We start from the raw sequence: 24336 nt of genomic DNA on the forward strand, positions 1-24336 counted from the left end.
CATCTGATAAGGGCCCAGGTCTCCCAAAGCCCTAGTCCAACAATCAAGCCGATCCACCACACTGTTGTTTAGCCTTTAGTCTTCTGGGACAAACTTTAATGTCCTTTCTGCCCCCTCCGCAGCTGTAGCCCCTTCTTCCTCTTGGTGTGCCCTTGGTCCTTCCATTAATGTAAGTGACTGAAATGGGGTAATTAAGACACATCACCTGCCAGAATCATTAATGCGCTTCACATTCCAGTGTCTCCAAATGCATTTTCGTCAAAGCGCTGTCAATTGCTCATGCAAAATGCCCATTCAAGACGCGGGATGGGATGCGGTTTTATTTTTTGAAAGCCCTGGATAGATGCTCACCAAAAAGGGCAACATCTGCTTTTGTTTCACCCAAGCGCCCTTTTTCGGCTTTTGGTGCAATACCTGATAACCTCTGGCCTTGGAAGCTAAACAGGGTCAGCCCTGGTTAGTCCTTGGATGGGAGATATCCATGAATCCCAGGTGCTGGGAGGGATATTTCAGAGGAAGGAACCCACCTCTGAGTCATTCCTAACAAAACCCTACAAAATTTATGGGGTCACCATAAGTCAACAGGCGACTTGTAGGGATGTACACAAGGCACCGGATGGTCTGAATGCACATAGATGCACACAGAATGGATCTGAGGAAGTAGACTGAAGATTAGGAAAGCTCATGCTCCCAACCTCTTTCTTTCAGTCAGTCCCAAAGGTGCTACAAGATCTCTTTACATGCTTCCTTGGAAGGTGATGGAGTATCCTACTAAAGAGAAGGTGGATGGCAATCTGCGACAGGGAGTGCTTGGATTGTGTCTTCCTCCATGGCAGAAACGACGGACTGGATGTCCCTTAAGGTCTCTTCCAAGTCTATGGTCCTATTATTCTACCTCCCATGGCAATGGCAGGATGCTTGTATGGACCGCCACCATGGAGAGCCAGGTTATTTTGGCCAGGGCAGACGCGTCCGTAGTCTTACAAAACATGGAGCCGTTTCGGATCCGTAACTAGTCTAGGCTATGACTCTGTCGCCGCAATGCAGAACGCCAGCCGCAGACTGCGCCTTCCCATGTTTCGCTCGGTCCCTCTCTGCCACATTGGGGAACAGGCATTAAAAGACCCATTCCTTCCGTAATTACGTGGCCTTTTCCAAAAGGAGCTTGGGCGCGTCATCCAGCGGCAAGGACTTTTGCGGGCTTAATGAGCTAATTAAATTAATTAAGCTTCATTTCCAGCCCGCTCTTCCACAGAACGGTATCTGGGAAGTACACACCAACGTAAAACAAGCGGAGAAACGTCAGCGTGAAAAGAGCATATCGGGCCTAAAGAATATACGCAGGAATGTAGAAGGAAGGGAAAGGTTGAGTCTAAGGAGAGATATGTTTCGGATGGCAGCCATGGCAAACTGGACCTGGGTTTGGGTTTCAACTTGGAAAGAGATTGCCAAGGGGTTGAATCTGTTTGGGGCTGGATGGGACAGAGTTTAGGACCTTGCCTAGATTGCTTGAAGTTTGGACTAAAAGCCAGAGCACATTTATTGCCCCTTTGATGTGGAAGGCAACATCTATCTAGGTATCACCTTCTGAGAAACAACAGAAGCATAGGAACTAGCATGGAAAAAAGTATGTATAGAGATCTTGTAGCATCTTTGGCTGGAGCTATTGGGGATTCTGGGAGATGCAACCCAACCAAAGGACTTTCCCCAAATGTGTCAAGAAACTCATCACATCCCATTAGCTGAAAAATAATTCTGGTGTGTATACAAAAAAGAAAGAGATAGTGTTCAAACAACTTGGAATGTGAAGAAAGAGTGAAATAGTGCAAGTGTGTCACTGAGCTAAGTGAGCGGCTGCCCTTAAAATGTCAATCCAGTTATGGCAGGGATATCAAAAAGGCGGCCATCATGGCGAAGTCGGGCCAGATGCGCCCCATGTTGGAGGCCGCATTTCCACTTCAAGGAAGTTCTCAGGTGGCCTGGCTCTCAAAGAAAACAGTCCCAAGATGGGCTTGGATTGCTTCCATGTTGGCTTTCCTTTCCTCCTTGTTGGCTTCCTTCAAGTAAGATGCTGGACCATTTAGAGAATCCTAGACCACATTCCAACTTGCAAAGAAACCGCTTTGCCATCCGAATTGATGGATCGGTTTGGTGGCAGAGAGCGTGGTTCACGCTATATTGGCCCCCATTTGCACAGGGGCACACCCCACTCAAGCCTATGAGGCTTGAATATGCGCAAGCCTGTTTGCACAGGGGGTCCGGAATGGGTCCTCTGCGAAAATGGAGGGCCAACTATATATATATATATATACACACACACACATATATATCCCTCAGCAGCCCATCCTAAAAGGACACCTGTTTGGAATCAAGGTCATTTTCAACAAGAACCATATATATATATATATATATATATATATATATATATATAGTTGAAAGGCACCAATAAAAATATTCCCTTCCTTGGTCCAAAGTCCTTGGTCCAAGGTCCATAAATAAATGCCCAGCCCAGACCCACGTTTTAATAGCTAGAGTAATTGCATTTCTGACATGGAGGGGCCTTAAACTATGGCCTGGTGTAACTCTTGGGTGACAGAGAAGTGGAGGCGAAGCATACTTTTCCCTCTCTCTTCCTCTATTCCTTCCTCTCCTTCTTTTCCTTAAGGACAGTCAGTGAATCATGCGCCCTCGGTGACTCTGGAGAGCAGCCTGGCTCACCAGAATTCTCTTAAGCACCACAAGGAATGTTCAGGCTGGATCCTGTGCACAATTTTGCAGCATTGCTTACTCACTTTTGGTCTCAGAACTGGGCAGGTTTTAATTAAATATTCATTTGCCAGGTTGTTGCTCAGCCTTGGACGCGTTTCAAATGCCCGTGTTTGTTCCAAAAGTGTCATGGGGGGAATGTTCCTCTCCTTGGTCTTCCTTCTCTCTCCCCCCAAATCCAGCTCCCCTTCTCCTTCCTCATCCTCCTCTTCCTCCTCCTCCCTTCCAAGGCTTGCCAAGGTTGGTCTTTTGCAAATATGGCTAATTATGTTTGCTTGGAGGCACGCCAGCCCCCTTTGATAGCATCTATTCATTAAGGCTGACCTCACCGAACTGACGAAGTGCAGACTGACTGACATTCCCACAGTGTTTCCTCCTGGTTGGAAGGCGTCCTGGGCTACCGTGGGTGGCATTTAGACCAGCTTTGGGGCTGGGGTGGTGATGATGGAGGGTGCAGGCAGATTTGTTGAACTGTTGGGCATCTCCAAAAACCAGTTAGTGTCCAGTGAGCCCAGTGGAGATGGATGGTAGGGCTGTTCTCCTTGCCACGGAACTGGAAAGCCTAGACAACTAGTCTGTGTCGTTCCTTACTACAGCGCTGCTACTCTGTTAAGATTAAGTTGCTACCATGCTACTACTCAGTTCCTACTCTCTTATTGCTGCTGTGTCCTACAGTGGTCCTTGTTGTGCGCCTTCAAGTCATTTCCAAAGTATGGCCACCCTACAACACAAAGGTGAAATGTAGTGATGATGTTGTTTTTGTGTGCCTTCAAGTCTTATGTGAATTTTGCACGGAACAAGTCCGGAATTGAGACTGGTCTTGGGAAACTGTGCAGCGCTCAAAGGTTTTCTCACCGTAGGAAGAAAATTGCAAATGTACTCATTGTTTCCTCCAGTAGTAAAATCAGTCAAGATCTACATCCTTACACACATCCTCCAAAGAAATCCAGGGACAAACATTAAACCATGGGTGGCCCTATGCCTTACATCCATACAGACCATTTTTGTTGAAGCTGGATTTCTCCAGGCAGTCCGTGTTATTCCTTTAATTTTGAGGGCCTTTTGTGGTTCCCTCAGATGTCTTTCCAAGCCATTGATGATGTTTGCCTTGCTTTAAACCCATGTTATTGTTCGCCGGTGGCAAGTAGTGCTTGGCGTCCTACTGGGATAGCAAATCTATGCCGGGTTATAATCTCGGTTTTATTAGGAGCTCAGCCCTTGGATAGCGCCTTTAAAAAGTCAGCCTCGAACTAACAGCTGCGAGATTAATCTATGCCAAGAAACGGAAGAGCAAGGAAATTCCAGGTATATCTGGCTGGATTTGCAAAATACTTTAATATACGGAAATCAATACATGGACACAACTTATAAGAAAGAGGCCTACCACTTTGATAAGGATTGGAAACTCATGTCAGAATACATAAACCGAAAATGGAAGCATATATAAATTCAGGTGATCATAAAATATCTGTCTGTCTGTCTGTCTATCTATCTATCTATCTATCTATCTATCTATCTATCTATCTATCTATCTATCCATCCATCCATCCATCCATCATCTGTTCAAAGGACTCAATCAGATTGGTACTTAATGGCTTTCTTGCCTGGTCTGTTATAAACCAAGGGAGGCTTGGTTGGCCCTCTCTTTGCACTGACTTTCTCATTTGAACAGGCCTTCAGCTTTTAACTATTTGGGGGTGCGCAATCTGTTTTAGTGTGTTTTTAATAGTTGAATAGTTGAATAATAGCATCACTAAGGTCACCCAGTCTGGTAACTCACGGTGTCACCATTCACGAAAAAAGCAACCTTCCTCCAAATCATGGGTTTGCAATATGCTTCATCTTCTTTTCTGCACCACCTTGGCCTTTGAGTGTCTGATTCAAATTCAAATTCTGCAAAATGAATAAATAAATACAATAAAATTGAAAAGCCAGAGGAATGAGTTGTCCCTCACTCTGGTGTAACTCCTGAGGAACATCAAGAGAAGCTAATGGTGATTTGGAGAGACTTAAGGATTCCATAGCAAGCTCCATCTGGCCATCCCTCTGACATCCTCCTCACCTGGCTTTCTGAATGTCTGACTCTCAAATGGGGCCAGGAGATTAGGCCATTCTAGCCTTGGAGGGGAACCATGACAAACCAGAGCTTGTCCAGGATGCTGAACCCATTTTGAAGGATAGGGTCAGGGTACCTTGGAAAGCCCTTGAGCTCTGAAACCCCAAATAGACCCACTGGTTCCCATTGACGCTGGAAGTCACCAGATGCCACTAGCTGGGACCTTCCAGTCTCCAAAGGATGAAACTGCTCTCCGCAGTCAAAATCCTTAGAAATCTCCAATCTGCAGTCTCCGCGGAGCCTCTGTTCCTTCTCCCTCCCTCTCTCTCTCTCTTTTTAACAGTTCAATCTTCCCTCGGCTGCTTAGATGAATAATCTTGTCATCTTTCTTGTTGTCACAAAGGCGTCTGGCTCAAATCCATTCCCCTCTCCTCTCGTCCCAGCCTCTCCGGTTACGGATGATGATGATGATGATGGTGGTGGTGGTGGTGGTGGCGATAATGCCGCTTACAGACGGCGTGGGCGTATAAATGTTTGCAGAAGTGAGGCACGTGGGCCCTGATGTATAAATACAAGCATGGCAGAGGCAATGAAGGAGTCGCATGTTTCACTGCAACGAGAAATGAGCTGAATCTAAACATTGGGGATGATGCTCCAGGTTCAATTTAATAGGAACTCAATGATGCAACATCTCAGTGGACCAACTTGATAAAGACAGCCGAGGATGGTCGCTTCCAGGATGATGAGGAAGTGGTGCATCTGTTCTGGGCATTAATCCAAACTTAAAAGGTACCAGAAGCCCCAGTCAAGCTGGCTGGGGCTTCTGGGATTTGAAGTCCAGAACAACTGGAGGAGAAAAGTTTGAGAGTTGTTGTTGTTGTGTGCCTTCACAAGTCATTTCCTACTTATGGTAATCCTAAGGCGGACCTATCATGAAGGTTTCTTGGCATGCCATTGCCATCCTCTGAGGCTGAGAGAGTGTGACTTCCCCAATGGGTTTATATGGCCGAGGCAGGATTCGAACCCTGGTCTCCAGAGCCGTCGCCCAACGCTCAAACCATGCTAGCTCTCAAATTGAGAAAATAATTATGTGCATTTTTTAATAAAATGGAGGTAATAAACATATCTCTTCGTTCCATGATGAAGCGTCTCTGACTGATTCTCCTCCGCTCCAACCCTTTTGCATTAAGCCATTTGGGTAGAGCACCTAAGTATTAAGCGAACCATTAATTATCGGAGTAATGGACTTTGTTTGCGCCAACCCCGCTGGCGTTTGATCACCGCCGCCTTTAATTTTAGCCCTCGTATAAATAGCTTTTTATGGACGCCGCAAGGATTTGTAATTTCCTGGGATTCTAAGAAATTCTCTTTCTCTTTCTCTTTTTTTGGCCTCTCATCAGTGTGAGTTAGATAAAGTAGATGAATTCATTAATAACCCATGAAAGCACATTTCTGAAGTTGGCAAACAGTTTGCCCATCTAATGAATCAACACATACGGTTATTAGCGGATTAATTTTATTGCTCCCCCCATTTCTTATTTATTTATCCATCTATTCATTGGATTACTACTCCATCTATCTGGTAAAAAGCAGCTGTTCAAAGGCCTCCGTCAGATTGGTATTCAATGGCCCCATCTCCCATGTCTTCACCAAACATGGCGGTGATGGTTGCGGGACCAAGAGAAAGCCCTTCCTGAATACCTTAAATCATTTGGACCTAAGTCTTGTTCCCTCCTGAAGAAGTCTATTGGACCGTCAAACAGTAATGGAAGAGCTGAGTTCAACCATACAAAGCAAGGAGTTGGACTGGATGGCCCTTGAAGTCTCTTCCAATGCTATGACGGTGCTGCTCATAGACCAGACATCAAGATCCGAAAACCAGACAGGTTCAACGCCTTGGATAACCCATTTTGGAAATCCGAACTAACACCCAGAGCAGATTTTTCTGACATTACAGAAAGGAGAGGAAGAGGAACAAAGCTCTTTGTCGGTCCCTCGCCCGGGCGAAAGGGTGCCATTAGCCTCCTGCAAACCGGCCGAGTCGGATTGGAAACGGGCCGTGAAAGATTAAAGGCATCACCTCGGGAGCACAGGGCTTGTTATTTTCTATTACAAGCTCATTAAACGCTGTGCCAAAAGGGTATGGCTTCCAGGAAAAGGCTCTGGGCGGACATTTACCTGAGTGGCAGATGCTAGTCCAGGCCAAGCTGCCATACGGACGATTGCCCACCGATGGCTGCCTTTTCACAGACGTGGGTCTTCACTACCATTCCATTCGCCTGAAGGTTTTCCAGCCAAGCAGGCAGAGCCACGCTCCGTTTCTTCCCTTTCTATATCCCAGCAGAGTCTCCCATCTAAACCTTACTGTTGGAAGGGACCCCAGGAGCCATTTAATCCTACTCCTTTAAGCCATGCAGGAATGCATAGCTAAAAGATTCCCCTAAAAATACCCATCCAACCTCTGTAGAAAGGCCTCCAAAGATGGAGAGTCCACCATGGCTCTAAAAGTAGCCCATTCCATTGTGAATGGAGTACCCCGAACATGATGGACTCTCCATCTTTGGAGGTTTTTGAACCAGTTAAAGGACCATCTTTCATAGAATCATAAAGTTGGAAGAGACCCGTCAAGGGCCATCCAGTCCAACCCCTTGCCATGCAGGAATACACAATCACAGTATCCTCAACAAATGGCCATCCAGCCTCTGTTGAAAGATCTCCAAAGATGGGGAGTCCACCATGCTATAGGGATTAAATGCACCATAGCAGGTGGCATTCCTTGTTGTTTTGAACCTTTGCATCACCTCCAACTAATGGTGCCTATTCAGAGTCATAGATTGTTAGAGCTGGAAGGAACCCCAAGGGCCACCAAGTCCAACCCAATGCTGTTCAGGACTACACAACTAAATCACCCCTTAAGCAATGGGTTCAAGCTCCAGGAAAAGAGATTCTTTCACTGGCATGGATGAACTGCCTTTGCCCCCACAATCTCATGGATAAAAGATTGGTTCTTGGTTACGGGGGAATTAAACTTTCTATGGGGAGGTCAGAGGCCGTCATACTCGGCCGTTTTACTTTTCTCTTCAAGCCTCCATTTCCCCATTGCCAACAAATGCAAAGCTATCTAAGGACAAGTGAACTGGGTCTGAACGGCTAAGGAGGAGATGGCATTATCTCTATAGGAGGAAGGATGCCAAACCAATCAGAAACCCAAAACGCACAATGCTAGCAAGTGGGAAGAGTTTGAAAAGCTCTTGGACTGGCTACTGCTGATAACGGGTTTTAGAAGCAAAGCCAAGAGATGCAGAAAGCTCAGCGATGAATCCCAAGAGGTGAAAGAACTGGATCTGAACCAGTTCACGGTGGGGGGCACATCATATCTCACGCCAAGGAGTCGAGCTAATCTGCTAATAGCCAGCATTGTTTTGATGGGAAGGGAATCAAAGGAATCCTCATTTCACAGCGGCAGTGATGGGGGGGAAAGAAAACAAACCCGAAAGCACAGACGCTTGGCCACCCACCCAAGGCTGGCAGTTGCCCCAAGGAAACACGGTGGCCAAGTTGTCCTGCCAGACCGCACGACGGAAGCCTTATCCAGAAAACAGGATGAAAGGGCTGCTCCAGGCATCCATGAACGGCTTTTGCATCTTGTGTCTGTCGCATAGCATCGCCGCCGGAGAAGGGAGGAAAAGCCACCCAACTCGGACATGTTGTTGGGCACCAGATCTGCAGAAGGATGCAGGAGAATTTCTCTCTTTTTCCCCCAAGGATGAGAAAGAATTGTTAATCTCCTTTTCAGTCGCAATGTCCAACTGAGAATTGACATTTAAGGGCTACTGGAGAAGGGACCGGAAAAAGAAATGGATGAACCTGGCCTTCACTTTCCGCCATCTTGATACAAAGCCAGCTGGCCTAGCCTTGCCAAAAGATACCAAAAGAGAAATTCCATCAGTCATCCCTTGGAGGGATGTTGCAAAAGTACAGATCCCAGAATTTCATAGCATTGAGTGAGGGCAGTTAAAATGGTGGTTAAAATGGTGTCAAGCTGCATAAAGGTACCTTTTGCATACTGGCTGGGAGCTATGAAATGCCTTCCAAAGAATAAGTCAGTGGAGCTATGGAAGCTTGCAACATGTATATTGTGCATCTTGGTTCGTCCAATAAAGAATATCTGTCTCTTATTGATAGCCATGAAATGCCTTCCAAAGAAGAAGCCAGTGGAGCTTTGAAAGCTTGCAACATGCATAGTGTGCATTTTGGTTGGGTAGCATAATAAAGGTACAGTATCGCTGTTTTGTGGGTTTAGGCTGATACTGCTTAGTATATTTTATATTCTCCAATGCACCGGGAGGGGACATTGCTGAACATATGGCTCTGGCTCCTTTTGTTGGACCATCCAACCTTGCATTGTCTACTCTGCTGCTGACAATATGGCTTTCCTGTCTCTCAAATCCAGAGATCCCACAATCCGAGAGGCCTTCTGTTTCAGAAAGAGGCTCACTTTGTCAGAACAAACCATCGGAGCTGAATCATACAAGGAAAAGGTGTTCATTTAACCAGGTGAACAATGAAAGCGGCGAGGAGAGCAGGGGGTACAGGAGAGAACGAGGAAAGCAATTATATCTCATTCCTTTGACAAACGGCAAGCCTGTCGAAAAGCAGGCTCAGCGGGGGCCCAGCGGAGAGTCCTTTGCCGTCATAAGTGCAGCCATCATTCCTCGCTGGGTTTTTTATTCTCCGTCCCTCCGCTCTGTGATCTTGTGCTACACCTGTACTCTCCGCATCAGCCTTGCTTTCAACAGCGTGGTGCGTGGCGCAAATTCACCGCGTGCCGTTCAACGCAAAGGTCAGCCCTCCGAATCCTCGCCAAAATGCTGGTCTTTTCATTCCAGGTTGCAAGAAATGAGGCAGCTGTATGGTTGTTGGTTCCCTCTCTCACACACACACCTTTCCCCGCCTTATCTAGAAAAGAGGATTTCATCTTGTTTTAAAAATGAGTCACACATTGATCCAACTAGCCCAGAATTGTCTATTTTGAGCAGCAGTGTCCTCCCAAAGTGCAGATGCACCAATGTTTTACAAATGAAAAGCAGGACACAACATCAGAAAACAGTGAAAAGGAAGAAATGGTATCAGTGAGGAAGAAGACGCAACCCTGGAGACATCTGTATTGGTCATCTAGCAAATCCACTAACATCCATGTTAATCTGTGTATTTCCTTGACTGGGACAACCAAAATGCACAATTTGGCACTAAGGTCTTTTGCCCTTCGGATTCATGTTTGCAGCAACTGCAAGGAAGCAAGTGGGAGGATGAGAGAGAACCTGGGCCTTTATACAAAGTGGCCAAGAAAGTGGAATGGCAGAGGATTTATAAGGACTATCCCTGCCAAACTGGTATCTTCACCACCTCCTTTGCTACTGTTTCAGAGCTTCATTATAACCTTCTAAAAATATCACCACATTTTCCTCCTCTGAGTCTTTCCTTTTTGGTTGGACCCAGGGAAGCGCAAGGAGAACAATGTCTCTTTTTCCGTCTCTCCTAGCATTATGACGCTCCCGGGGTCTTGCGTCTTCTGGGATCGTCAAAATGGCACCTCATTCATCCTTTTCCTGCCTTTTCCGGAGGGAGAGGAGACCCGGCGCATCTGCGTCTTCTGCGTTGTTCGGGAGAAGAACACGCTCCTCCATAAATGAGGTCCCTGTCGAGCCGCTCGCTGGAGGAATCTGGAGCCCAAATAGCTCCATAAAGGCAATTAAAGCCTGGCGCCTTTTCCAATTTATTATCTTTTTTATCGTCTTCTTCTCCCGCCGCCAGCCAGGATTAATAAGATCTGACCTAATCCTGAGTCATCAGGGACGGGACCCACCAGAGGCCAGGTTCATCATTAGCAAGCCGAAGGGACCGTCCGCAACAGAAGAAGGTCCGCCGAGGTCACGCCAGAATTTAAGGCCTCTGGCTTATCCAGCTTTAGCCACCATCGGAAAGCAGGTGGTGCCTTAACTAGGCATCCCTTTCTTTCTTCCTCCATTTTCTTCCCGCAGCCTCCCTCTGCGAGCACTTATGGGTTTTTACACCTGACGTGATTTATGGGGAGCCAGCTGTGCACCTCGGCTCCCATGCGCAAGCCAAGCAATTAGCAAAGGCGGTTGTTTCCAGTTAACAGCCAGAGACATGGCAAGAGAAGGGGCAGGCATGTCTCATCCTGGCATCCATCATGTTTGCAATAGTGTGTGTGTGTGCAAGCACATGCTTCCCATCTTGGTGGGAATAGAAGAGTTCCCACACACCGACTTTTCCACTAATTGGTGCATTTGCTTCAAAGCCAGACCTTGGCCTTTAGTTCTGCGCAGGAATTGTGGAAGTCTAGGATAGTAAACAGATCAAGGTTAGGAACCAGGTCTGCACAGATTCAACAATCCACCATCAATCCACCTCACTTATATACCTCTTTCACACCTCCTGGAGGTCTACGGTAAATAGGAGGGAAGGGTGCCTTCAAAGATCACAAAGATGCATGCAAAAGTAGACTTTCCATCCCCTCCAACTGTCCTGATTTGGCAAGGATGATCCTCTGATCTGGTCTGATGAAGCATTCTGGGGAGCTGAAAAGCTCTTATGCTTTCCGTAAGTGAAATGTTGGAGGGTAGGAAATCCTCTATAGTTCCAAGTGGTGCAACGTATGTGGATCAATGTTCAGTATGTGTGGCTGAGCAAAGAGCCCACATGTTTTCCATGCATGTGCATGTCTGCAAACACATGAACATACAAACTTGTTTCCTGCACACAATACATGCTTTCTGCATAGAAAAAGAAAAACTACATGTCTAGGCAGGGGCACTCTGAGATGTGTGACCATGGAACAAATACTGTGCAGCGATATATGTTTTCTCCAAGAGCAACCATTGAAAACCATGGCAATTCCTCTTTGTTGCATGCAAGGATGCAATGCTCCAGGATCTCCATAGCTTTGATGAAGTCGTCTTCTCTCTGTCCAGCGAGAGCCACTGGGGAAAGATGCGGCAGGTTAATTTCTGGTCCGCAACATCCAACCGCAGTCGTGTCAACAAGCCCTGCTTCACCCACTCGGGTCTCCTGTTTAATAATACGCTGCCTTCAACCTGGCAAGCAAACACCTTGCAAAAGATATCACCACATCCGAGGAGCTTAGCGTCTTAATTAAACAAGACAGGGAAACGGAGTGAAATGGGCAAGAGGGACCCCGAGAAAAACGAAGGAAGGACGCACGTCTTCCAGGAACGGCGAGGACGGGAGCGGTGTCTTTGGAGAGCTTCTTTGCAGATAGTCCTCCTCTGCAAAGAGATTGGGGAGATTGCCAACTACCCCTAGAAGAAGAATGAAGGTCCCATTGGGCGACAGTGTCAGAAGAACATGGTAAGAACACAAGGAAAGCTAGCCAAAAATGTCTCGAAATTTTGGGGATGAAGACTTCTTGATGTCACACAGCTTCCTCAGAGTTGTCTGTGCAATGATGCCATGAAGCATGTTCTGGGTTGAGCATTGTAGAAAATGTCCCTCATTTTGAATATGCAAGGCTGCCAGGTTTTTTGCATTGTGACTTCCATGATGCTCCAGGACTCTTTCTGATTGACACACTTGGCATAAAAAAATAAAATTATGGGGCACCTAAAACTTATTATGGGGCAGAGCAATGCCTTTACTTTTCTACCTCTGCTCTGAAAATGCGACAAGTGGCTTTTCACAAGATGTTCGCCAAACGCACCGGCTCAGGTTTCGGCACGAAAGACATATATCCTGTTTGGACGCCGGCCATTCTCCATTTTAGCATGAAGGATTTTGCGTCCTGCCTGAATGCTATTTCTCTTAATCCCTACCTGCTCCCTCTTATATATGTGTATGTTTAAAAAATGATCTAGCTTGGTTTCAAACCTGGGGAGGCGGTAAGGGATATTGCATTTGGCACAAGGGGGAAAACCGATTAATATGCGCCTGCTGTGCACTGGCTGTTCCTTTAACCTCTTCCGATGGCCATTGCAGGCAAGTTTCCAGGCAGACCTTGCAGGGCGGGCGTTGGGAGACCCTAGACCAGCTGCCTGACCCACACCTTTGACCCAAAAGATATTCATTTGCCATCCTCTCCATCCTTCCTGTCCAGACGGAGCAGACATCTGTGCTTGAAAATTTTCATTCCCTCTTTCTCTTACTCTTCTTTTTTGTGTGTATGTGTGACACACACACACACAAAAGGAGCTCCAGAGTTTTGATTCAGCTTTTTTGCAGCGCCGCAGATGGCTCCTCTCCAGATCCACAGATTAAGGCTTTCTGTCAGCTACAGCTGCCACCTGCTCTCTGTCAGAATCCGCAGTCATGCCAGGACCAGAGACTCTTTGCTTGCTTTCTTTTGCAATAATAGAACCTTATCCATTTAAGCTGATCCAAGGAAGGACTTCTTCATCCATCGCCTACTCCGACTGTGGAACTCCCTGCCACAAGCAATTGAGCTGCGCTTTGTGTGCCTCCTAGAAAAGATCTGTGCTTTGTATGCCCTATAAGGGAGGAAAGGCTGTGCTTTGCACATTGCATAGAAAGGTGGGGTACATTCTATGCCACGCAGAAGGGATCTGTGCTTTGTATGCCTCTAAAAGAAGGAAGGAAGGAAGGAAGGAAGGAAGGAAGGAAGGAAGGTGGGTGGATAGGTAGGTAGGTAAACTTCATACAGCTGGACTGGGCTTGGTATGCCACATGGAAAAGATCTGTGCCTTGTATACAACATAGAAAAGAGATGTGCTTTATAGGCAACATAGAAAAGACATGTGCTTTGTATGCCATATAGAAAAGAGCAGTGCGTGGTAGGGCACATAGGAAAAAGAGCTGTGCTTTGTGTGCCATGTAGAAAATATTTATGCAGCACCTTTGTACGCTGCATAGAAAAGCATCTGTGCTTGGTGTGGCCCATACAAAAGAGCCGTCCTTGGTAGGCTGCATAGAAAAGAGCTGTGTTCTGTATGCCACATAGGAAAAGAGCTATGCTTTGTATGCCATGTAGAAAAGAGCTGTGATTTGCATGTTGCATAGGAAAGATATCTGCTTGGTATGGCTTGTAGAAAAGAGATGCGCATAGTATGGCACATAGGTGCTTAGTATGCCTCATACAACTGCCATGTAGAAAAGAGCTGTGCTTTGCATGACTGAAACCTTGGGGGGGGATTTAAAAGCCCTAAAACCAAAGCTGGTTTTCTAGTGGGCCCCACATTCTGTGCTTCAATGATGCATTGCTTATATTCATAGAACATATTTTGTTTTTTCCTCTCCCTCCTGATACATAGCTTCTCCTGTTCAAAAATAAAACCCCACTTTTTATCCACAAACACACTGCTATGGCGAGGGATTTCGATCGCTTGAATCGCCCACCTCTCCTTCCCATAACAAGCCCTGGAAGATCTGTCTCCATGCCACAGGTTATTGTCGCTTTTTAGAAACAATACTACTCCTACTAATAAGCCAGTGTCATTTGAGGCTGTGGTCAATGGCCTTTCGGTTAACCTTTTCCCGGATTGGATTAAAAGCTTTGGCCGTCGACAAAGGCACAGAAGGGAGCCCTGCAGGCTGCGCATTTGATACCATCCAGATCATTCATGCTCTTCTGTCTCTCTTCTAAAATCATTTTTTCTCTCTTTTCAAAGGCTCTGAGAGTGTCCTGGATTTTAACCCCGTAGAGCAAAGCCAGATCTCTTTGATGGGTTGGGGTTTTTCAAAAGGAAAAGGTAAAGGGAGATGACAGGTGAACTACGCGACCCACAGAAGGTAGCACAGCTCAGCACTAACTCAGTCCCTATTGATTTCAGGGGGACTAAATTGGTACTCAAGCCCTTCTCTAAGGAAAAAGTGGGGAAGCCTTCAGCCCCGATTTGAAGTCAGAGAGATGCTCCAGGACTCCATTTTCATGATGGGTGTAGCCAAGGGCAAAAAAAGTCTTCCGGCACAACTCTATGGTCAACATCTGTCAGAGGTTGATCATAGACTCATGCTGGAGGACCTACAAATGCCTAGAGAAGTGTTTTCTCTAGGAATCCCTAGGTCCTCCAGCGTGACTCTATGGTCAGTGTCCAGCATAGTCATGCTGGAGGACCTAGAGATTCCTAGAGAGAACATATGAGTCAAATCCATGAACAACCAAAGCTGCAAAAGTCAAAGCCGCACATGTAGAGGTCCAACTGTACTTAGCTATGTAGCAGAACTGCCGAGAAACTCATATAATGGGACATAAGCAAGAGTGTCCAGATGCACCTCAACACTCCCAAATTGGTGGCACAATGTACAGTGGGATTGGTGCACAATGGGAGTAATATACATTGGCCCCATTGTGCATCAGTCCCATTGTGCATTGGTCACTTTGCCAGCAGCCCTTTACTGGATACAGATGGCGAACCTATCTTGAGGTTTCCTTGGCAAGATTTGTTCAGAGTGGAGTTTGCTATTGCCTTCCTCTGCGGCGGAAAGAGTGGAACTTGCCCAAGGCCAACCAATGGGTTTCCATGGCCAAGTAGGGATTCGAACCCTGGTTCCTAGAGTCCAACTGCTGCACTCTGTCGGTTTGTTCTTCATCTCCCAAGGAATTGGAAGGAAGGGGGGCGTTGGGAGTTAAAACGATGATTTGTACATCTCTGGCTGCATCCTGGCAGCTGGTTTCACTGGAAAATCCTTTCAGGTGCAAAACAGGGGTCACCTGGGTGCCCCCCTGTCTACCTCCATTAGCGGCTTCTTCCATTCCACTTAAGGGCCTTACCGGCTCCATCAACGCATAATCGGAGCTACCTCAGCAGCTCTGCCTCTCCTGCCTTTACAAGCTTTCTCCTTGTTTGGTGCTTTATTGACATGAAATATGGGAGGCGGGGAGAAAGCCCAGACCTAGAGGGCGAGGGAAAAGAATCCGGGACGTCCCTAGAATAAAAATATATGGTGAAAATATGGTTTCTGGACCATCCAGGGCTTCCCCTAGAACAGTGGTTCTCAACCTTCCTAATGCCACGACCCTTTAATACAGTTCCTCATGTTGTGGTGACCCCCAACAGATAGAGGTGTCTAGATTCCTAAGACCATAGGAAAAATGTGTTTTCCAATGTTCTTAGGTGACCCCTGTGAAAGGGTCGTTCAACCAGCGAAGGGGTCAAGACCCACAGGTTGAGAACTGCTGACCCAGACATTTTGCTGCCTGTGGTGAGAAAAGGACACAATGTCCCACCCATGTTCCATGCCCAGAAGCTAACTATGGCCGGTTACATACCGGCACTTTAGTGCGTGACGAGCACGCACTAGGGTTACAAAAGGGCGGTGCTTCCGCACCGCCCTAACCCTAGTGCGTGCCCGTCACGTACTAAACGGCGGCGGCCCTTCCATATGGCCGCCGCCGTGAGGACGTCATGGCCGCGCCGCCTCTAGACAGGGCGGCGCAGACGTGGTGTCCTCAATCCGCGGCAGGGCACCTAGGGCGCCCTTTCCGCGGACCAGGAAGGAGCTCCGTTTCGGAGCTCCTTCCTGGTCCGCCGTGCCGCTTTGCTTCGCTGGGCGCAGCCTCCAGATGGCTGCGCCCAGTGAAGCAAGAGAGAAAGGGGCCAAGCGGCCCCTTTCTCCCCCTCCTCGCCGCCGCAGGGTGTCCTTGAGGCTTGAAGCCCCAAGGACACCCCTTTTCAGGCTGCGGGGAAGCGGCGTTTTGCCGCTTCCCCGCAGCCTGAATAGTGGCGGATCGGGGCCTCAGCGGCTGCCGGTGTAGCCACTGAAACCCCGATACTCTGGGGAAAGGGGCGGGTCCAGACCACCCCAAATGGGCGGTCTATAACCCACCTATATGTTGCTGTTCCCATGATCATAGAAGCCTAGAGTTAGAAGAGCCCCCAAGGACCATCCATTCCAACCCCGTTCTGCCATGCAGGAAGACACCATCAAAGTCCTACATTTGACCGATGGCCATCCAGCCTCTGTTTGAAAACCTCCAAAGAAGGAGACTCCACCACCTTCTAAGGCAGCATCTTCCACTGTCCAATATTGTCCAGCATTGACCACTACAGAGTTCTTCCTAGAGGCTGAATCTCTTCTTGTAGTTTGCTTCCGTTACTCCATTGTGTCCTAGTCTCTGGAGCAGCAGGACTCAAGCTTGCTCCATCCTCAAGATGACATTCCTTCAAATATTTAAACACAATGGGTCCTCTCTTCTCTTATCCTCTTTCCCGGGATAAACATCCTTGGCTATCTATTTGGCTTTGGCCCTCTGAATGAGAGGTCTCAACAGCCATCAACAGCGTAGGTTTTGCAAATTGAGGACCATCATGGCTTCCTTGATGGACTCCATCCACCTTTAGTTGGAACTCCATTTGCGGCAGCCAAAAAAAACCCTAAAGGCAAAGCAGGAGAAGAAAGAAACTGGGACTTGTTAAAAGCAAATGAAAAAGTGAGATGGTAGATTAGTCGGGACTGTCTCTTCCAAATCAGGACAGATGGAGAATGTGCAAACCTTGCAGTCGAAATGTGGCTCTGCTTCTCTTGTTCCTCCAGGATCTACAGCCCAAGTACCACCAGCATTAAGGGCTCCTGACTCTTCCCCAGCCATCTGGAAAAGGAATGAGAATGAGAGAAGGAGGTCACCGTCAAGTCTCCGTTCTTGGCACCGCTGCCAGCCATCGGGGCTTTTTTGCCTCCGTCAAAGAGTAAAAATAGTCTCGGTAGGTCAGAGATCCACCCACCTTCCGCCTCCTGTCAGCGGAGGCAACCATTTTGTGGGCTCAGACGTCGGGGTTGTCTTTGCTGTCATGCGTCTGAAACATCGCCGGAAGCAGGCCGTTCGGTGGCGTCTGTCGCTTTTGTGGAAAAGATGATTAAAAGGAGGGGAGATGTGCTCTCTCTGTGTTGCCGCTGGTTCTGAGACAGGGATGGCTATATAGGCGAAGGGCCCTGCGTCTCAGTGCATATAGAAATAGCAATCTAAGCACCAGACCTAATGTTCTCTCAAAGGTCTCCCTTTCGATTCGCACCTCTTGATTCATTTATCTTTCTAGTCTTTCTTTCCCTTCCTTGATGGAGGGAGAGCCAAAATGAAGGCACTGCAGAGCTAAATATGAAGACCTAGGCCTCATTCCCACTACCTTTTAAACCAGGTCGTGATTCATTTCAAACCGGTTTAAACAACCATGGTTCCCACTTAATCTGAATCATTGTGAGAACCAGCGTGGCATCATGGACTGAACGCTGGACTAGGACTCTTGGAGACCAGGGTTCAAATTCCTCATTCAGATATGGAAATCTAGTGGGTGATCTTGAGCAAGTCACACTCGCCCAACCTTAGAAGATCATGGCAACCCTACACTCCGGCTCTCAGATGCTTTCAACTTGCAATCGCTAGAGTTGGTGTCACCTCATGGTGCCATCTCTATGGACCTCCTGGGATGGGGTTATGGATGGAGAGGAGAGTCTGACCATGGGGAACCCCACATCCTAGTACCACCATCCTCTCAGCCAAGGCAGCAAAGACAGGGCACCCTCACCTGAGTAAGAACAGTTTTTTTAATTTCAGAAACTTCATCTTCGAGGAAAGGGGACATCGCAACAAACAGCCCACCCTCCCAAAGGACAATGATAGAAAGGAACCAAACAGATCACGATGGGAAGCTGAGAGAAAGGTCTGTGGCTTCACTCCTGTCCACACTCCTCGCACCCCATAGTGACGCCATTGCTTACAATGCCCCTTGGCTCACCCAGTGGGTTTCCATGGCTGAGCAGGGATTCAAGCCCTGGTCCCCCAGAGTCCTAGTCCAACACTCAGACCACAGTATTACACTGGATCCCTGAAGGATTTCTTCAAAGGAGGTTTGCTCTTGCCTTCCTCTGAGGCTGAGAGTGTGTGGCTTAGTAGGTCGAGCTGAGATTCAAACCCTGGTGTCTTGGAGTTCTTGGCCAACACCAAGACATTTCCAACTCTACAGTGCCAATCCCTTTGGACAAGGATTGAACCAGGGACTTTCTGCACGCCCAACCTTATGCCCTATTCCTGCCCCCACCAAACCATGCCCCACTCCCTCAGCTCCTACATCATCGGCCTCCATTCTTCTTCTGCAGCAACCGCCGACCGCGTTGCTAAATAAAGTTGTCCGAACCGAGGCGTGAATCAACGCCGCCGCCGGCGGAAGCCGAGGCTGTCAGACTCCCGGGGAGCTGGAGGTTTATATATAATTAAAAAGAGGAGAGTTGTGAAATCAAAACCAGGGGGCATCAGTAGGCATGGGGAAAGGAAGGATTTATGTCCCAGGTGGCTCAAGGCGCACACAGCAAGGCCAGTGCCCCCTTCCCTGGACTGATGCCCGCCTGCTCTGTCCGCACTCCTCCTTTTGTTGTCGCTTCCCTCCTCTCTTCTTTCTCCCTCTCTCCCCCTCTGCCTCACCAATGCCAGTTTGTTCTGTAATGACTAATTAGAAATCCATTCATGCTGGGCGGATGCCCTGGGGCTGGAAGCCGCCACAGCCGGTGCCAGAGCAAAAGGTTGGCAGGAACCCGGCCATCTGCCGCCTGGTGCCAACCGAGGCCTGCTGCTTCCAGGTTCTGTGTGTCATGGAGGAGGGGAGATGATCCTTGCCTTCCCCAGTACAACCAGAAAGAAAAGGACCCAACAGACCAGTAGAAGGGCCAAGACACTGATCCAGAGTGGTAGACGTTGGGCAATGGACTCCCTCAGAAGATGGTGAAGTCTCCTTCTTTGGAGATGTGATAATGGAGCCTCCTCTTATCTGGACAATCCAACTGAGGGATGCTCTTCACTCCGGGTAAACAACGGGATCATGGTGGGATATTGCTAAGTTGCACTTATTGGGGTCACCAAGGCATCCCAGGCCAAGAAAGACCCATTGGGGTGGCCAGTTGGGAGGCCACCCAAGATGCGTCCAAGGATAAGTTAAGAAACCCACAAGAAAGAAGAATGAGGAGATATTTTGAGACTGGGGACTTCTGTCCCACCTCAGGACTCCTGGTTGAGACTGGACAACATGTCCAGACTTCTAGCTATATCCCCCATGAACACCAAGGACTCCAAATCCCATCTGTAGTCATGAGTAACTAGGAATGTTGAGTTTAATTACAATAGGGCTTGTTTTTATTTTGTGATCCTGGCTGAATAGGACCTTGGCCAATGGTTCCCAAATGTTGGTCCTGCAAATGCTTTGGATTTCAGCGCCCAGAATTCCCAACTGTTGGCCAAGCTGACTGGGGCTTTTGGGAGTGGAAGTCCAGAAAATCTGGGGGACAAATGTTTGGGAACCACTTTGTTTGGCCTGTGTAAACAAGCCTTTAGCATTGGAAGGGTCCTTATCATGTGGTTTTCTTGGCAGAATTGTTTCAAAGAGGGATTTACCTTTGCCTTCCTCTGAGGCTGAGAGCATGCGACTTGCCCAAAGTCACCCAGTGGGTTTCCATGGCTGACCAAAGATTCGAACTCTAGTCTCCCAGAATCCTAATCTGATACTCAAACCATGACACCATGCTGGCTCTCCATCCTTCTGTTGCCCCCACAGCCTTCCAGATGTTGATGGACTCCATCTCCAAGAGGCCCCAGGCAGTCTAGCCAATGCAAGGGAAGTCAATCATGGTAGTTCCCTCAACATCTGGCAGCCACAGGTTTTCTCAGCCTGACATTTGGCTCTCGTTCATGTCTTGTAATCTCAAAGCAAAGCATTCTTCCGTAAAATAGAATAAGACTCAGTGTAATACCTTCCTTGGAGCTCATATACGTACATCTCTCGGTCGGACAATTAACCTGCTTCCACTTCCACTATTGTCTCCTTCCATGAAAAACTCCACAAACAGCTCCTCATTTGTCTTTGGAGAAAACATACAAAAGGAAACTGGAAGGCCTTTGCAACTAAGCCGAGGGCCTCCCCTGCTGTTCGTTTTTGGATTAAATGCTTTGGAAAAATTCTGATTATTATTTTGTTTCCTTCATATCTACACTGTCGAAACAATGCAGTTTGACACCCCTTTAAGTGCTCTGGAATCCTGGGATTGGTAGTTTTACAGCCTTCTCTGCCCAAGACTACAAATCCCAGGATTCTATGAAATGGAGCCACGACAGTCAAAGTCCAGCTGCATTATTTCTACGATGCAGATGCACCCTCAGACTCCGAAGAAAGGAACGCCTGTTTTCAGAATTAGCTCTGCCTGGTTATTACACAACTCCCTTGTTGCAACAGCTCCATTGCCTTTTCTTGTAAAGAGTGCTGGTGCCTTGCAAAGCTACCCATCCCAGGATTCTGTAGGGTGGAGCCATGGCAGTTGAAGTGGTGCCAAACTAGATTATTTCTAGTGCAGATGCATCCCAGGCTAGACATACCCAACTCCTTCCCATCCTTGGTGCTTCTAAACATTGCCTGAGATGTTGGCATTGACCTCCAAATCCACAGGAAGGACACTCCAGCCATAGATACTGATGACTCCTGAGAACTTCTTGCTTGCTTTCCTGGGGAGAAAGCAAAAAGGACAAACACCACCGGTCTGGAAGAAATACAATGTTTGAGGAGGTGTAAAAAGGCGGTGGAGGTCAGCCACCTGTCTGCATCGCGGGTGATAAAAAGAAAGGGAGAGAGAGCAAGCCATTGGCCGGTGAATTTATGGCCAATAAAATTTGCTGAGCGCAGATCAACACTGCCTTGGGTAGTTTATAAACCCATAAAACCACCACATTCCCTTCCACACATCAGCGCTTCCTTGAGTAGGGTGAAATTGAACGCCGTGGTATCAGAGGGACATCCATGTCGTCGTTGTTTTTACAACGCACTAGGGTTGGCATTACTCATGGTGTCACCATGGACCTCTTCCCATATCGCACCATCCACAATCCTTCGGCATGTTTTTTGGGGGCAGGCTAATCTTACTCCTCAACCGTAATTCTCGTATATGCAATGGCAATATATGCATCCCTCCATATTTGCGGATTTGGTATTTGCGGATTTGATTATTCACGCATTTGATCAATATGTTCTCTCTAGGAAAATCTAGGCCCTCCAGTGCAACTCTATGGTCAACGTTAATGTTGTGACGACATAAACAGTAAGCAAAATTAAAATCGTATCTTTAGATTTCAATATCATAAGCATAGCCTATTGAAGGAATACTTTTAAATCAAATCAAACAAGCCTCTTGGCACATTAGGAGGCTGCAAGAAAAGAGGAAGACTGCACTATAGGAGGGATGACTCCATCAAGGAAGCCACATCTGCCCTGGGTTTGAAGGACCTGAGCATGGCACTTGGTGACCAGGGATCCTGGCCTTCTCTCCTTCAGAGGAAGAGATGAAGCCAATGTGACAGTAAGTAACAACAAATTATAGGACCTGCCCATACGCAGAGTGGCCAAGGATTGAACCCAGGACAGTCTGTGGATGAACCAGGTGCCTTCACCATTCTGCAGCACTAAACTATTGGAATGTACAGTGTGCCACCCGCCACTGTGCCTGAGCCCCATTATATTCAGTGGGGCTCGACCATAAGCGTTTTTCGCCTTACGTGGGGGGTCCGGAATGGATCCCCTGCATAAGGTAAGGGTCCACTGTAGTTTGGTGCCAGCATGGTGTAGTGGTTTAAGCATTGGACTATGACTCTGGAGACCAGGGTTTGAATCCTGGCTCTGCCACAGAAACCCAGTGGGTGCCCTTGGGCGAGTCACACAGCTTCAGAGGATGGCTGTGGCAAACCCCCTTTGATCAAATCTTGCCAAGAAAACCCCATAACAGGGTCGCCTTAGAATCTCCAGAAGTCGGGAAGGACTCGAAGGCACAAAACACACACACACATTGGTTTGTTGTGGTGCGGCTTCTATGGTAACCCTCACCATGGTAGACCTCCACCATCTTTGTGTGGTGCTCCGGTGCCACTTAGTGGCCAAGGGATACATCGCAACCTGTTCTTTCCTTTTTCTCCTCCGCCTTTCTTTCTTCTTCTTTATGGGATCTGCAAGATCCAAAGTCAGCGAGATCCAGAGACACATCTGGACTCTAAAACTCCCTCTCCTGGTGCCATAGGACAAGTCTGAACAGTTGCACTCATACGCACTCCTATTAAAATCATAAGCGCCATCATCATCTGGATCACAGGTCTCTTCTGGCACATGCATCTGACTTCAATTTATCACCCTTTGCCTTCTTAAATTTATCATCCTTAGCCAGGAATAAAGCCATGCGCTGTGAATTCTTTTTATTATTAATGTTTTCCTTCCCTCTGGGCCCATTTTTTCTCTGATCATGGCTGGGCTTGTCACTGCCACAGAATGGAGAAGGAACGCCGGTTTGGGCCTTGGGTCCCAATTCACATTCACGATTCGTTCGTGAATGGGAACCACAAGTGGGTTATTTTAGAGTGAAAAAATGCGATCGGGGCAAACATAGTGGAAACCATGCTCCGCTGTCAAATTGATCCATCGATTTGGATCGTGCACCTATTTATCTGTAAGTGGGAATGAGGCCATAACTACTTTACTAGCATAGCTAAGTGGCATCTTGTAATTCCCCGCATTCTGGGATTTGTCGTTTTCCGCGGCACCAGCGCTTTCTAATAGGGAAGGCTGAACATCTCACAAAACTATAAATCCCAGGATCCCATAGCAAAGAACCATGGCAGCTAAGGCAGTGTCGCGCTGCATTAAGTCTGCATTGTAAATGCAGACTAGTATTCTGTACCAGAATATATTGTTGGGGATCTTTTCCCAAGTTCCCCTCCCTCAGTATAGAAACATCCTTACATAGCTTCTAGCCCTCAGACACCCAAAACCGGTCCCAAATTTCCCCTGTTTTTGCACTCAGGGCATTGCGAATACAAAAGATACACTGCTTTTCATTCCTTTGGATTGATTTGGGGTTTTCTCATCTTCAGATCTCAGAAATTAGAAGTTGAAATAAAAAGAGGAAATCTCAGGATGACATTTTGATTTTCTGGTTTGTAAAATATATTAAATGGAATAAGGGGGAAATGAGGATTTTATGGTGGAAAAGCAGCATAGCCAAAGGAAAGGGCAGAGCTGGGTGCGGTCCATTTTAAAATAGCAACCGAGCATCTGATACAGGAGCGGTTTTTCCGAATGCACAAAGAGGCTCCTCACAAATTTGGGTCAGTATCTTTGGTGGGGAGGGAAGACCTCAATGCCTGACCCCACATTTTCCCAGTTATGGCTGCTCGGGTTGGCTGCCCTTCCATTCCTTCTCTATTTTCTATCTTTCAAAAGCCAGTGATACATGTCTCAACCCATATTCTGCCATGGTTTGAGTGTCGGACTACGACTTTTTGAGAGATCTGAGTTTGAAAAACTCAGCCCTGGAAACATCTGGGGTCTGTGGTGGAAATTAAAAGACCAAGGAATAGGAGGACATTTTGCCATCCAACAACCTGAGGACTTCCAGATGGTGTCGATCTCCACTTCTCATCAACTTTATTTGTTGGCGAAGAATGGGATTTACAGTCCCTCCCAAAAGCAACCTGGAGAGGTGAAAGTTGCCCAGTTTTGCATTAGAAC

Source organism: Sceloporus undulatus, chromosome 7, assembly GCF_019175285.1.
Source record: "Sceloporus undulatus isolate JIND9_A2432 ecotype Alabama chromosome 7, SceUnd_v1.1, whole genome shotgun sequence".
Classification (NCBI taxonomy): domain Eukaryota; kingdom Metazoa; phylum Chordata; class Lepidosauria; order Squamata; family Phrynosomatidae; genus Sceloporus; species Sceloporus undulatus.